This window comes from Marmota marmota, unplaced genomic scaffold, assembly GCF_001458135.2.
Source record: "Marmota marmota marmota unplaced genomic scaffold, marMar, whole genome shotgun sequence".
Taxonomy (NCBI): domain Eukaryota; kingdom Metazoa; phylum Chordata; class Mammalia; order Rodentia; family Sciuridae; genus Marmota; species Marmota marmota.
The window spans coordinates 42,508,072-42,521,756 of NW_026000082.1; the positions used below are offsets into that span (position 1 = coordinate 42,508,072).

Below are 13,685 nucleotides of genomic sequence, written 5' to 3' on the forward strand. Positions count from 1 at the left end.
CTGTCTCTTATACACATCTAATGTGTATAAGAGACAGGGCCAGGTGAGGCCTCTCCTCCCGAGCCGCGGCTGGCAGCCGGCGCCTCCTGCCCTTTATGCCCCGGGGGCAGTGGGCGCGGGGTCCATGCAGGCCCGGCATCCTGCGCCGGGGTCGGTCCTGGCCAATCTGGGCCTTGCTGTCGTCATCGTCGGTTCCCCTGGGTGAGGCGGGGAGAAGGAGAGCCCCTTTACAGCCAGCATTTCCCGTCCCTTTTCAGCGGGGCGGTTCTCGTCCCCCTCACTCGGTCCAGGAAGGGGTGTGTGGCCATGGCAAGGATGGTTTTAGGGGTGTCAAATAGGCTTTAACCCCGCCCCCCAGACCTTAACTCCCTGCGAGAGGAGCTGGAGGCTGGTGCTCTCCAAAATTGGGTCCGCGGCGAGGGGCCCGCATCTCGAAAGCTGCAGCTGCAAATGGATGATTTTGGGATTGGCTTGCAAAATAAAACAGCAGCAGCCTTTCCTCACCCCTCGATATATGAATGTTGCCTTGGAGAAGTGGGAACAGCGGATCTCCTTGCTTGAGACTGCAGTCCACGTTGTGACTGAGGACGCCTTTTCTTGGTGAGAATTGTTTGTGCAATGGGAACGGTTGAGGGTGGGAACGATTTGTAAATGAAGAAAACACAATTGTAAGATCTCGGTAGTCTGCAGAATAACTTCAGCGCTCATGGAGTTCGTTTGAAACCTTTGGATTGTTAAGCCAGAATAACCATTTGCTTTGTCTGTTGGATCTCCCCACTTTTATTAGGAAAATAAAAGCTTCATTTCTTCGTTGCCGAAGTCTTTGGACTTTTCTGTGGTGGGCTTCCCACCGAGCTAGATGAAGATCCAGACACATTACCAGTTCTTACTTGCTGGCAGCGACATTGTGCTGTGCTCGTTAATTCCTTTTTGAGAATAACTTTTTGTTGTTCAAATGCTGTTTGGGAGCCTTTGGCTTAGTTTCTCTCAGGTAGGGAAGCTAACTTGAAGCCTTGAGGAATGATGGCTTCAGTGGCAATTGTGCTTTGGGGAATGGTTGTGGCCATTGCTTTTGCTTGAACTCACCAAATACCTTTTGTAACATATACCTTTGGTTTTATTTGTGCTGAAGAAAGATGACATCATGGATTTAAAGAGACATGGAAAATTTGAGAAGAAATACTCTCATTTAGAATTCATTCTGTACCTCTTACATTGAATAGTGATGTTGTGTGTCAAATTGCTAACTTTGAGTTTATTCATGTGTATAATCTGTTTGGGTGTCTTTTCTGTTGTACATAGTCATTTTGTACCCTGAAACTGTTTGCTTTTGACCACCCCAATATAAGCTTATTATTCAATCTACATGGACCCACGGGTTTGTTTTGCCCTTTAAAAAGCTTTTAATTGTTAAACTGGTAGCTGTTTAGTTTAATATTGGCTAGTTCTTTAAGCATTTTTTCCTTTTCTATTTTTAAATCCAGGTGCTTTCCATAGAATTTGTAGATTTTTTTTAGTGTCTTTGCTAAAGAAGTAAACTTGCACTAACAGTAGAAAATTGGAAAGCCACTCTATGTATTAATTTGCTAATAGTCTTGAAATTAATGCAGTAAAACATCCTGGTGGTTTGAGAGTGTGCTTTTTGGCATAATATGTTGCATTGTTGTGCTAAATCATCATTAGATATTGATGCAACTTCATGACATCCATGACATCATTCTCTCCCCATCACTTCTACTTTTGTAATTCCTTACCATTCTCAGTTACAAAAAGAACAGGATCAGGAAAAATAGCTTAGGATGCCTCAAATTCTAGAAGGGCCTTTAATATCTCTTTATGTAGTTAAAACCTTCAGTAAGATTCAGAGCTGTGTGATTGGTAACTATTATGAAGTGCAAGCAAAGAAAATGCTAGCAAAGCCTGAGTTTTATGAAAATATTGAGGTCCCCAGGAGAGGCTGTCTCAAAGAAAAACAAATATGTGCTTATCTTTGTGATTTCAGAGCTGTCAACAATTCTTATAAGAAACTAGAGCCATTTAGTTATAAATAATGACATTCCCACTTCATAAGATTGTTATGTGGGTCATAAGAGGTAATGTTTGTGAAGGTGCTTTGTAGATGTCAAATGAAAGGTAAATGTAAGATTATTTCTATTCTATGAAATCCTTATTTAAGGGTGCTGTCTGTACTAGGTATTTTGGGAGGGAGGTACTAATGATGCTAATTAAGAACAGGCAGCTTTTGGTATGAAGTTGCCTGAAGTCTGATTGGGAAACTGGACAAGGAAACCACTTAAGCTTATTGTAGTATATATAAGAAGTACATTGAGGGGCTGGGTTGTCGCTCAGTGGTAGAGTGCTTGCCTAGCATGTGTAAGGCACTGGGTTTGATTCTCAGCACTGCATATAAATAAATAAAGGTCCATCCATAGCTTAAAAAATGAAATGCATTGAATCCAACAGGGGAGTCAAGGAAGGCTTCTTGAAGTTGGCAGCATTTCCCCCAGTCTATCTTATTGTTCTGCAAAAAAAAAGTCTGCCTTTTGTGTGTGACTTGCTTTTTATAAAAACTTTTTTAAAATTCTGTCATCAGTTCTTTTCCTGTTTTATTCATTCATTGTCATGACACTTCCCACACAGTATGCCCTAGTTATGGTTTCTGCATTCTCAAAAATTCAGCAGTCTTGGGAGAACCTTTCTGAGTGAGTCAGAAGCACAGGCAGCAAACACAAACATTGCAGCTGCAATTAAAATATCCCAGATTACTAAGTGGTGATAACTTTATAGAGTGAGGCTTTTTTCGTTGTTTTTGTTTTGCCAGCTAGCACGAGAGGCATTGTATATTTTAATTTGATCATATTTAATTAATGTTGAGTTGTCATCCTTTAGAATGTCAGCTATGGTGGTTATTAGTACTGTTTCGTTTTTCTGAATAATTAATAAAGTCCTGTTGGTTTTTGGGTGAAATTGGCAGCTTAAGCCAGAATTAACAATAAACTACTTTATAGAATCTGCTTATGTGAATTGAGATTGCTTAGTATCTCTGAAATTGAATTTCTGTATTTCTACAAAAGTTATGTATCTTAGTGCTGTAGTTGTTTTATAATTAATTTAGCATGTTGTTGTCTATATTGCTAGAATTTTATATGTTTTTGAATAGAGTAGAATCTTTATGTGGCACTGTTATTTGAGTACATGCCATCTGTATCTTCACTGAAAAGGAGTGTTTTAAGGTTGTGGTTGACAGAAAAGTAGTGTGTTAATTTATCTGTATTGTGACAGTTACATGTAAGAGAGTATGACTTATATACAAGTCATTTTAAAATTGCCCTATGTTAAGCTCATAATGCAGTTTATTTTTGAAAATGTTTCCCGTGACATTCTTCTAAAAGTTTTGTAAGATTATGATTTAGTGGCATTCCTGTACCTTTAATTTTGCATTTCCTTATTCATGCATGTATTAGAAAGCAAATTTGCTTTGAATTCTGATTGTTCTTGTATTAAATTTATATATTGCAAAGTTTTCTGTTGAAATTTTTTCCAGTATTATTCTGTTTTGCTTCAAATGTGCAAATATATATATATATTTTGGTACCAGGAATAGAACTGAGCCACATCCCCAGCCCATTTTTAATTTTTAAAAAAATTTTTTTAGAGAATTTTAATATTTATTTTTTTTAGTTTTCGGCGGACACATCTTTGTTTGTATGTGGTGCTGAGGATCGAACCCGGGCCGCACGCATGGCAGGCGAGCGCGCTACCGCCTGAGCCACATCCCAAGCCCCAATTTTTTATTTTGAGATAGGCCCTCGCTAAGTTTCTGAGACTGGCCTTGAATCTACAATCCTCTTGCCTTGGCCTCCCAAGTCACTGGGATTACAGGTGTATGCCACTACATTGAGCTTAGTATCTTGTCCTTTGATAGACACACACATACTTGTGTAATCATACGTATGCAAATATATGTAAATATATAAGCATATACAAATATACATAAACAATATAGAAATATTGTAAATATATAGGTATTACACAAAGCAGTAGTTACTTGTAACTACTATTTTTTTTTTTTTTAACACATTTATTTATTTATTTTTAGTTATTGGCAGACACAACATCTTTGTTGGTATGTGGTGCTGAGGATCGAACCCGGGCCGCACGCATGCCAGACGAGCGTGCTACCACTTGAGCCACATCCCCAGCCCCGTAACTACTATTTTTGTAAAACTATTTTCCTGTTCTGAATTGTAGATTAACTTAAACTAACTTCTTTTCTCTCTCTGTTGCTGGTGATTGAGCTCAGGATGTGACATGTGCTGAGCCCCCAGTTCTCATTCTACCGCTGAAGTACATCCTCTGCCCCTGACAGCAACTTATTTTCATTTTTAGTAATATGTAGATTTGAGGTAGTTCATTTACTTTCTATAAAGGCAAATCAATTTTAGTTTTAGCTGGTATTATTTCCTTAGACTATTTAGGATAATTTTATTTCATTTGTTTTAAGGAATTCATTAGTACAGAATGTTCTTCCAAATTTGTTTCTTTATTCTCTAAGACAAAATACTTAATTCTTTGCTTTTCATTCTAAAGTTTCTTAGTAAAGAATTGGTGCAATAGTCACCTCAGTGGTGGTAAATAAATTTCTTTGCTATTTTCTGTATTACTGTAGGCACATGGATTTTGATTTATTCATTATTTTACACTTACTTATAGCCATTAGTCTTTTTTTCCCCCCAGTTTATAGCTGTAGATGGACAGCATGCCTTTATTTGTTTAGTTTTTTTATGTGGTGCTAAGGATTGAAACCAGTGCCTCACACATGCTAGGCAAGCGCTCTGCCACTGAACTACAACCCCAGCCTTGCCATTAGTCTTTTTGATGCAGAAATTTGGCCAATATAAGCCTATTTAAGATGATGTTGGCTAGATGTGGTGGTGCACACCTACAATCCCAGTGGCTCGGGAGGCTGAGGCAGAAGGATTGCAAGTTCAAAGCCACCTTCAGCAGCCACAGGGCACTAAGCAACTCAGTGAGACCCTGTCTCTAAATAAATAAAATGCAGGGGCTGGGGATGTGGCTCAAGCGGTAGCGCTCTCGCCTGGCATGCGTGCGGCCTGGGTTCGATCCTCAGCACCACATACAAACAAAGATGTTGTGTTCGCCGAAAACTAAAAAATAAATATTAAAATTCTCTCTCTCTCTCTCTTTAAAAATAAATAAATAAACAAACAAACAAACAAATAAATAAATAAAATACAAAAAGGGCTGGGGATGTGACTCAGTGGTTGAATGCCCTTGAGTTCAATCCCCTGGTACAAAAAAAAAGATGGTGTTGTATCCTTTTGACATGGACATGCCTCTTCAGTTGAAGAACTTGGTTTTAATAGTGTTAACATTTGTTTGCTTTATCCTATTTATATATAGGATTTTAAGTATATTTTCTGTATTGGTATTAACAAAATTCTTGAGGTACATTTAAGATTTTTTGTAGTTCTTTTTATGCTTAGAATATTTTTTCCATCAGAATCCAGCCCTAAACTGGGAACCATGCTAGATATTTCAAACAGAAATGATTTAATACAGGGAATTAGTTATATGTGTGTTGCCAGACTGGAAGGCAAAAAAAGAGTAGGTGGAGATAATTTAGAGACTAGTAACTGTAGGATGAAACAGTTAATACCTCAAGGGATGGGGGAACAAAAGGGAAGAGAGAGTATTACTAGAACTTCTAAGGATATAGAGGAGAGGTTACCACCTCAGACACTACTGCAGCTTTCAGAGCTGGACTCTGAGGAGGAATTATGAAGGGTTGTTACATAGCTGGTGCTTGGACCATCATCCTCATTTAGTTGTTTTGGGTTTATCTTTTTAATGTTTATTTTTGCAGAATTCTCCATACCTTCCTTTTTCTTTTTTCTTGCACAGAAGTTTACCCTACTACACAGTTTCTTCAGCATCTTGCTGTTTTCACTTAATATATCATGGAGATCAACCACGTTCAGGCAGGAAATCCTTATTCATTTTCACAGCTTTATTGATATAGTAGGATTTGTTCAACTGATCTCCTTTTGATTCATGTTGGTAAATAATGCTTTATTGCTGATCTTTTAAGAACAGATTATGGGATAATGTAAGTTTTAGAAGTGTGATTAGGGGTTTTCAGAACTTGCATCTGCAGTGCTTGTTGGTAAAAAAAAAAACAACAACTTTTTTTTGAGGGGGTACTGGGGATTGAACTCAGGGTCCCTCAACCACTGAGCCAACATCTCAGGCCCTATATTGTATTTTATTTAGAGACAGGGCCTCACTGAGTTGCTTAGCACCTTGCTGTTGCTGAGGCTGGCTTTGAACTCGTGATCCTTCTGCCTCAGTGTCCTGAGTTGCTGGGATTACAGGCATGCACCCGGCACCTGGCATGTTGGTAAAATTAAGGTTCCTGAATCCATCCCTAAATTTATAAACAATCTCCAGGAAATCTACCTGCTAGGGGATTTTTTTCTTTTAAGAGTGAGAGAGAATTTTTTAATATTTATTTTTTAGGTTTCAGTGGACACAACATTTATTTTATTTTTATGTTGTGCTGAGGATCGAACCCAGCGCCCTGTGCATGCCAGGTGGGCGCGCTATCATTTGAGCCACATCCCCAGCCCTGCTAGGGGATTTTTATGACCAGGCGAGCTTCTGATCCAAAGAAAAAATTGTCAATTCTAGGAGCTGGGTTGTGGCTCAGTGGTAGACCACTTGCCTAGCATGTGTGAGGCACTGGGTTTGATTCCTAGCACCGCATATAAATAAATAAAATAAAGGTCCATTGACAACTAAACATTATTAAAAAAAAAAAAAATCTTAACTCTGACTGGTGATGTAGCAGGTACTCTCCTCTTCTAGAAGATGAGGGTTTCAGTCAGGAGAAGGAGAGCATTGCTTTGCTGTAACTAATACTGGGAAAAAGACATGGAAATGAATTTTTTTTTTTTTTTTTTAGTGCTGGGGATCGAACCCAGGGTCTTGTGCATGTGAGGCAAGCACTCTACCAACTAAGCTGTATCCCCAACCCCAGAAATGAAATTTTCTACCCCCTCACAGACTCATGTTAAATTTTTTTTTCTTTTGCAAAATACTGGTGTGTGCCAGTGGGAAGCTGTCTTTATATACAAACTGAGAGATTTAATAGGATCATTGTAGGACTGTAGTTTTGAATTCTTCCCCCATGCTTCTAGACCACATTGAGTGAATTCCTAGAGACAACAAGCACTCTGTGGAACAGCTACTGATAAAAGCCCAGAGTCAAGGAGGTTTCTCAGGTGTCTACTACTGTAGTGTAAGTGTAGATGACAATGACTGGCTTAGCAAGGGGATAATAGTAAACGAAAGGACATTTTGAAGAAAGCAAATAGGAGAAATTGAAAGTGTGTATGCAAGATAGTATGTAGTAGAATATGTTGTAATTCTTTCTTTTTCCTCCAGTACTGGGGATTGATTGAACCCAGGACTTCGTGTTTACTAGGAAGTAATCAGACTCAGTGTTCTACCACTGAGAACCCTCTTATTTTGAGATAGGGTCTTGCTAATTTGCCCTGCCTAGTTTAAATTTGGCAATCCTCCAGCCTCAGCATCCCAGGTAGCTGGGATTACACATGTACATTCACACCTGGCCACCAGCAGTATTTTAATGGTTACTTAAGACCTTGCTACTCAGGCTGGGTTGTGGCTCATCGGTAGAGTGCTTGCGTAGCACGTGTGAGGCACTGGGTTTGATCCTCAGCACCACATAAAAATAAACAAAATAAAGGTATTGTGCCCAACTATAACTAAAAACAAAACAAAACAAAACAAAAAAGACCTTGCTACTCAAAGTCCACAGGCATTGGTATCATCAAAGTTAGAATCTAGGGCTGGGGTTGTGGCTCAGAGGTAGAGTGCTTGCCTAGTACGTGCAGGGCCCTGGGTTCGATCCTCAGCACCACATAAAAATAAATAAATAAAAGGTATTATGTCCAACCACAACTAAAAAATAAAATGTTAAAAAAAAAAAGTTAGGGCTGGGGATGTGGCTCAAGTGGTAGCATGCTCGCCTGGCACGCGTGTGGCCCAGGTTCGATCCTCAGCACCACATACAAACAAAGATGTTGTGTCCGCCGATAAGAAAAATAAATAAATATTAAAAAAAAAAAAAAGTTAGAATCCAAAATGTGAAGTTGTATCCCAGGCTTACTGTAGCCAAATTTATAGTATGAACTAGATTCACATTAACATTTGAGAAGTACTGGACTTGTAAAAGATTTCCACTGAAATTCCTCCTTTTTATCTCAGTTCCTGATGATTTTCTTCTACCTCTGACAGGTTAGTTTTGCTGTGCACACTTAGTAGAAATATGTGAGTATGTGTTCAGAAGGAAAGTTCAATTGCAGAAGTGTTTACACATTTAATATTATTAAAAGTCAAGTTAGCTAGATTTCTTTGTCTTGTAAGAAATACAGATGAGTGCATAAAATATGAAGTTTAAAGAATAATAAGCAAATACCTGGTAACCACCATCCAGGTCAAGAAAGAGAACATTGGGGCTGGGGTGGTGGCTCAGTGGTAAAGCGCTTGCCTAGCACGCATGAGGCACTGGGTTCGATCCTCAGCCCACATAAAAAAATAAAAATAAAAATAAAGTTATTAAAAAAAAAGAAAGAAAGAAAGAGAACATTGCTGATGCCCAGGGTACCAAACAACTGAAAACAAAACAAAAAAAATTCTGATTACAGCCATTTACCTTTCTCCCAGAAAGAATCATTCTTTCTTTCTTTTTTTTTTTTTTAAAGAGAGAGAGAGAATTTTCTTTAATATTTATTTTTTAGTTCTCGGCGGACACAACATCTTTGTTTTTTATGTGGTGCTGAGGATCGAACCCGGGCCGCACGCATGCCAGGCAAGCACGCTACCTCTTGAGCCACATCCCCAGCCCCAGAAAGAATCATTCTTTTTTGATAATTTCCTTTCTATTCTAATACTTATTTTTTTTTAGTTGTAGTTGGACACAATATTTTTTATTTTATTTTTATTTATTTTTATGTGGTGCTGAGAATCGAACCCAGGGCCTCCCATGTGCTAGGTGAGCACTTTACCACTGAGCCACAACCCCAACCCCAGGGTCTGTGTTTTCATTTTGAGACTGGGGGGTTGTGGCTCAGTAGTGGAGCACTTAGCTCATATGAGCAGGGCCCTGGGCTCAATGCCCAGCATCACAAAAACAAAAACAACCAAATAGCTTTGCATCATGAAATTAATCCTGCAGCAATTTAAGGATAGATGGAGAGGGTAGGAGTGAGGAGGTGGGAAACAAGGTAATCATCTGTGTTGCAGTAGTGAAGAGACATGTGGGCCTGATACAGAGCAGCAGTGGGAGGAATTGGAAGGAAGGGTGACTGTGAGAAAAATTTAACAACTGATCAGTTGTGGGAGGAAAGAAAAGAGGGAAAGCAAAAGATGACACCTTAGGTTTTATGTCAGAAAAACAGGAAGATACATAAGCATGTGACTGGGAAAATGTCCAATATGAATGTGGTATCAGGTGTCTAGAGGTAACTGAAAATACAAAAAGGAAGAGCTAGAGTTCAGTAGAATCAGGCCTAGAGTTAAGTTTGGGAACTATCCATCCATCCAGTCTTTTGAACAAATGTTTAATTGATTCAATACTGTTTGCCAGATGAACACATCAATTTCTAAACTCAAAGATCTCACAATCTAGTGAGTCATTTTCTTAGAGATTATATTTGAAACTGCAACTGCCTGAGGAGAAAATGCAGCAAGGCAAGAAAAGACAAAAAATGGAATCTATATCACCGTATTTTGGGTATGAAAGGAGAAAAGAACAACAAAATGAGGGGTCAGGGATATAGTAGAGACCAAGGGGAATGTTTAATTATCAAGAATTAACTTGAATTTGAGGAATTACAGTGGTGATACCAGGTGAAGTTGGGAATTTTCAGAAATTAGTTCTTTTTTTTGTACCAGTGGGATTGAGCTCAGGGACACTCAACCACTGAGCCACATCCCCACTCCTATTTAATATTTTATTTAGAGACAGAGTCTCACTGAGTCTCACAGTTGCTGGGGCTGGCTTTGAACTCACAATCCTCTTATCCAGCTTCCTGAGTCACTGGGATTACAGGTGTGCGCCACCGCAGAAATTAGTTCTTTAAAAATTAAGTTTGCTGGGCTGGGGTTGTGCTCAGTGGTAGAGCACTTGCCTAGCACATATGAGGCCCTGGGTTCGATTCTCAGCACCACATATAAATAAATAAATGTCCATTGTTAACTAAAAGAATATTTTAAAAAATTAAGTTTGCTGGGCATGGTGGTGTAATTCTGTAATCCCAGGGAGTCTGGAGGCTAAGGCAGGAGGATTGCAAGTTTGAGGCCAGTCTCAGCAAATTTAGCAAGGCCCTAAGCAGTTTAGCAAATCATTTCATTTTTTCCCACGTGTGAAGTTTGGTTTATTTAACTTCACCATAATATTTAACATATTTAATTTGAAATTCTTTATATAATCTCATAGTTAACAGTTTAAAATGTATTTTTTTCCCCCTGTGGTTACCAAGGCTGGCCTTGAACTTGCAATCCTCCTGTCTCAAATTCCCAAGACTCTGGGATTATAGGTATGCACCATCACACTGGGCTAAATAGTTTTATTTATTTTATTTGGTTCCAAGGATTGAACTCAGGACTCTGGACTGCTAAGCCACATTCCCAGCCCTATTTTGTATTTTATTTAGAGACAGGGTCTCACTGAGTTGCTTAACGCACCTCAGTTTTTGCTGAGGCTGTTTTGAACTCATGATCCTCCTGTCTCAGACTCCTGAGCTGCTGGGGTTACAGGCATGCATCACCGTGCCCAGCTAGTTTTATTTTTATAAACATGTTTTTCTTACTGATAATATCACAGATCATTGTTTACTTTCTAAAACTCCATTTAACTGGTGTTTGCTTGCTTGCTTGCTTTTGGTTCTGGGGATTGAATCTAGGGTTGCTTTACCACTCAGCTGCATCCCTAGTACTTTTTGTTTTATTTTAAAGACAGGATCATGCTGAGTTGCTGAGACTGGCCTCTAACTTGTGATTCTCCTGCTTCAGCCTCCCAAGTCTCTGGGATTACAGGCAGTCATATTTTGGGGGATTTTGTTTTGTTTTGTTGGTACTTGGATTGATCCCAGGGGCACTCTAGCACTGAGCTTCATCCCCAGCCATTTTTATTTTATATTTCGAGACAGGGTCTCACTAAGTTACTTAGGGCCTTGCTAACTTGCTGTGACTGGCCTGGAACTTGTGATCCTCCTGCCTTAGCATCCCTACTCACTGGGATTATAGGCGTGTGCCACAGTGCCTGAGAGTCATGGGTTTTATTAAAGAATATCTGTAAATCAACTGTTTAGAGCTCCAAGAATCAAGGAGATATTCCCAGGGCATGTTAGTCTTAACTAGAGTTTTTTTTGTTTTTTTTTTTTTTTGGTGGGGGGTGCATTGCTGGGGATTGAACTCAGGAACTCATGCATGCTAGGCAAGTGCACCTCCACTGAGCTACATCCTCAGTCCCAGAATCACCTTAAATTGAAGTAAAAATTTGCTTTCCACATATCTTTCTGTATTTAATATTAAATATTTTCTTTGAAAACATTTGTATTCTACATAATCTTTGCTTATTTTTATAGAAATGACACAATATTGCCTTTTGAAATTTCTGGCAGATTATTATTTTTATCACATAGTTGATATAGTACACAAAATCAATGTCCCTGAGATCGTAGCAAATTTAAGGATCAACAATGGAAATTAGCTTTTCTGATTCCATCTTTTTACATGCTGACTCTTGAGTTTGGGTCAAGCCACAGCACTACCTATCTGAAGTGCTTTGTAATACAACACACATAATAGGACAGCTGGCTTTGTGTGTTGCGTCTTGATTGTGTTTGTGCTGTGGCCTCTGTCTCTGTGCTGTTTTCTTTGTCTCCACTTCATTGGAAACCATAGCAATGAGTAGTGAAATGTTGGTTTTAATTAGGCAAGTGATTAAGGAGCAGAATTATAACTTGCGAAGTGGTGAAAAGTAGAAGCTATCTGTATTATTTATCTAATGTTGGCTTCAGTCTTGTAGGCCACATCACTTGACAAGTATTTGTACAACTCTAATGAAGATATTATATAAAGCAAATAGAAGGCCAGAAGAAGAACTTAATTGGCTGGAGGAAACAGAAGAGCTTCCCAGAAAAGGTGACTCTTAAGTAAGGCGTAGGATTTCACCATACTAGCAAATGGAAAAGAGTATTTCAAAGAGGGGTTACCAGCAAGAGCCAAGACCAGAGACAGGAAAAGATTGGGGGATATTTCAGTAAAGTAGCTCAGGTGGCTGAATGGAAATCTTTTGGAAAAAGCCATTGATCTTCTCATTGTGAAGACCTTGGTATGCTATAGTAACTATTGCCTAATAATTTTATTCATTTTATTAAAAGCATTCATATTGTTGAAGAATTAAACCAAGTAAGATTTATTGTGCAGGAGGATAACTTAATTTGTTTACTGTCCAAGTAATATTATAGTAAGGTTTTGTCCATTAAATCTTTTCATCTATTCCGTAAATATACTCTTTGGAGAGAAATAGATAATATTTGATCATCTTGGATTCAATAATAAGAGTATTAATAGTAGTGATAGCTGTGTTGGAGAAAGATTTAAATTTTAACCTATAGTTGGATGTGATGGTGCTTGCCTGTAATCCCAGCTATTCTGGAGGCTAAGGCAAAAGGATTGCAAGTTCAAAGCCATCAACTTAGTGAGGCCCTGTCTCAAAAAAATAAAAAGAGTTAGAGATATGTCTCAGTGTTTAGGGCCCTCTGTGTTTAATCCCTGGTATCAGAAAATGACAAAACAAAGCAGTGGGGGATTCCTAAATCATTGGGCCTTTTTTTTTCCTAAGAAAATATTTATTTTTAAGTTATAGGTAGACACAATGTCTTTATTTTATTTTTATGTGGTGCTAAACCCAGTGCCTCACTCATGCGAGGCGAGCACTCTCCCTCTGAGCCACAATCCCAGCCCTTCATTGGGCTTTTTCAAAGTAAAAATATGCTATATCAGGAGTGACTAAATAGTAAAGATAATGAAATATAACCAGTAACTGACACTATGTATTTTCTTTAAATCCTTTCATATGCAGTTGATGTATTATGCTGTAAATCCACTGAGCTTACTTCCTATGTACTTCCACATTTTCTTTATGAGGTGCTTTGGAAGAAGTATTTTTAGTCAGTTCAGACTTACACAACAAAATCCATAATCTGCATAGCTTAAACAACAAGAATTTATATCTCACTTTTCTGGAAGCTGGCAAGTCCAAGATCAAGATGCTAGCGTGGTGGATTTAATTTTGAGGTTTCTTATCCTGCTGTCTTTATGTGCATTCACACAATCTTACAAGGGCACTAATCCCTTCTTGAGGACTCCACCCTGATGACCTCTGACCCTAATTACCTCCTAAAGGCTTCAGTCTTCTAATACCATCACCTTGAGGGTTAGGAATTCAACATGAATTCCAAGGGGCACAGACATTCAGTACCATAACTGAGGATAATAAGAGTTCCTCTTCAGTAATTTATGTTTCTATCATTCAAGAAAATTACTTGAGTTTGTTTAATAATGTGATT

General features: G+C 38.6%; 1 protein-coding gene across 2 annotated transcripts in view; it reads left to right on the forward strand.

The window, feature by feature from the left end:
• The window catches only part of Fbxo42 (F-box protein 42), a 102,509-nt gene that overhangs the window by 11,392 nt on the left and 77,432 nt on the right, over window positions 1-13,685 (forward strand). The window contains exon 1 of one of the 2 annotated variants that reach the window (XM_015485651.2): window positions 43-600. The exons of the other annotated variant lie outside the window; for it this stretch is intronic. The gene's annotated coding sequence lies outside the window, so the exon portion shown is untranslated. Of the gene's footprint in view, window positions 1-42; window positions 601-13,685 lie in introns of those variants that run through there. 2 annotated transcript variants of the gene reach the window in all.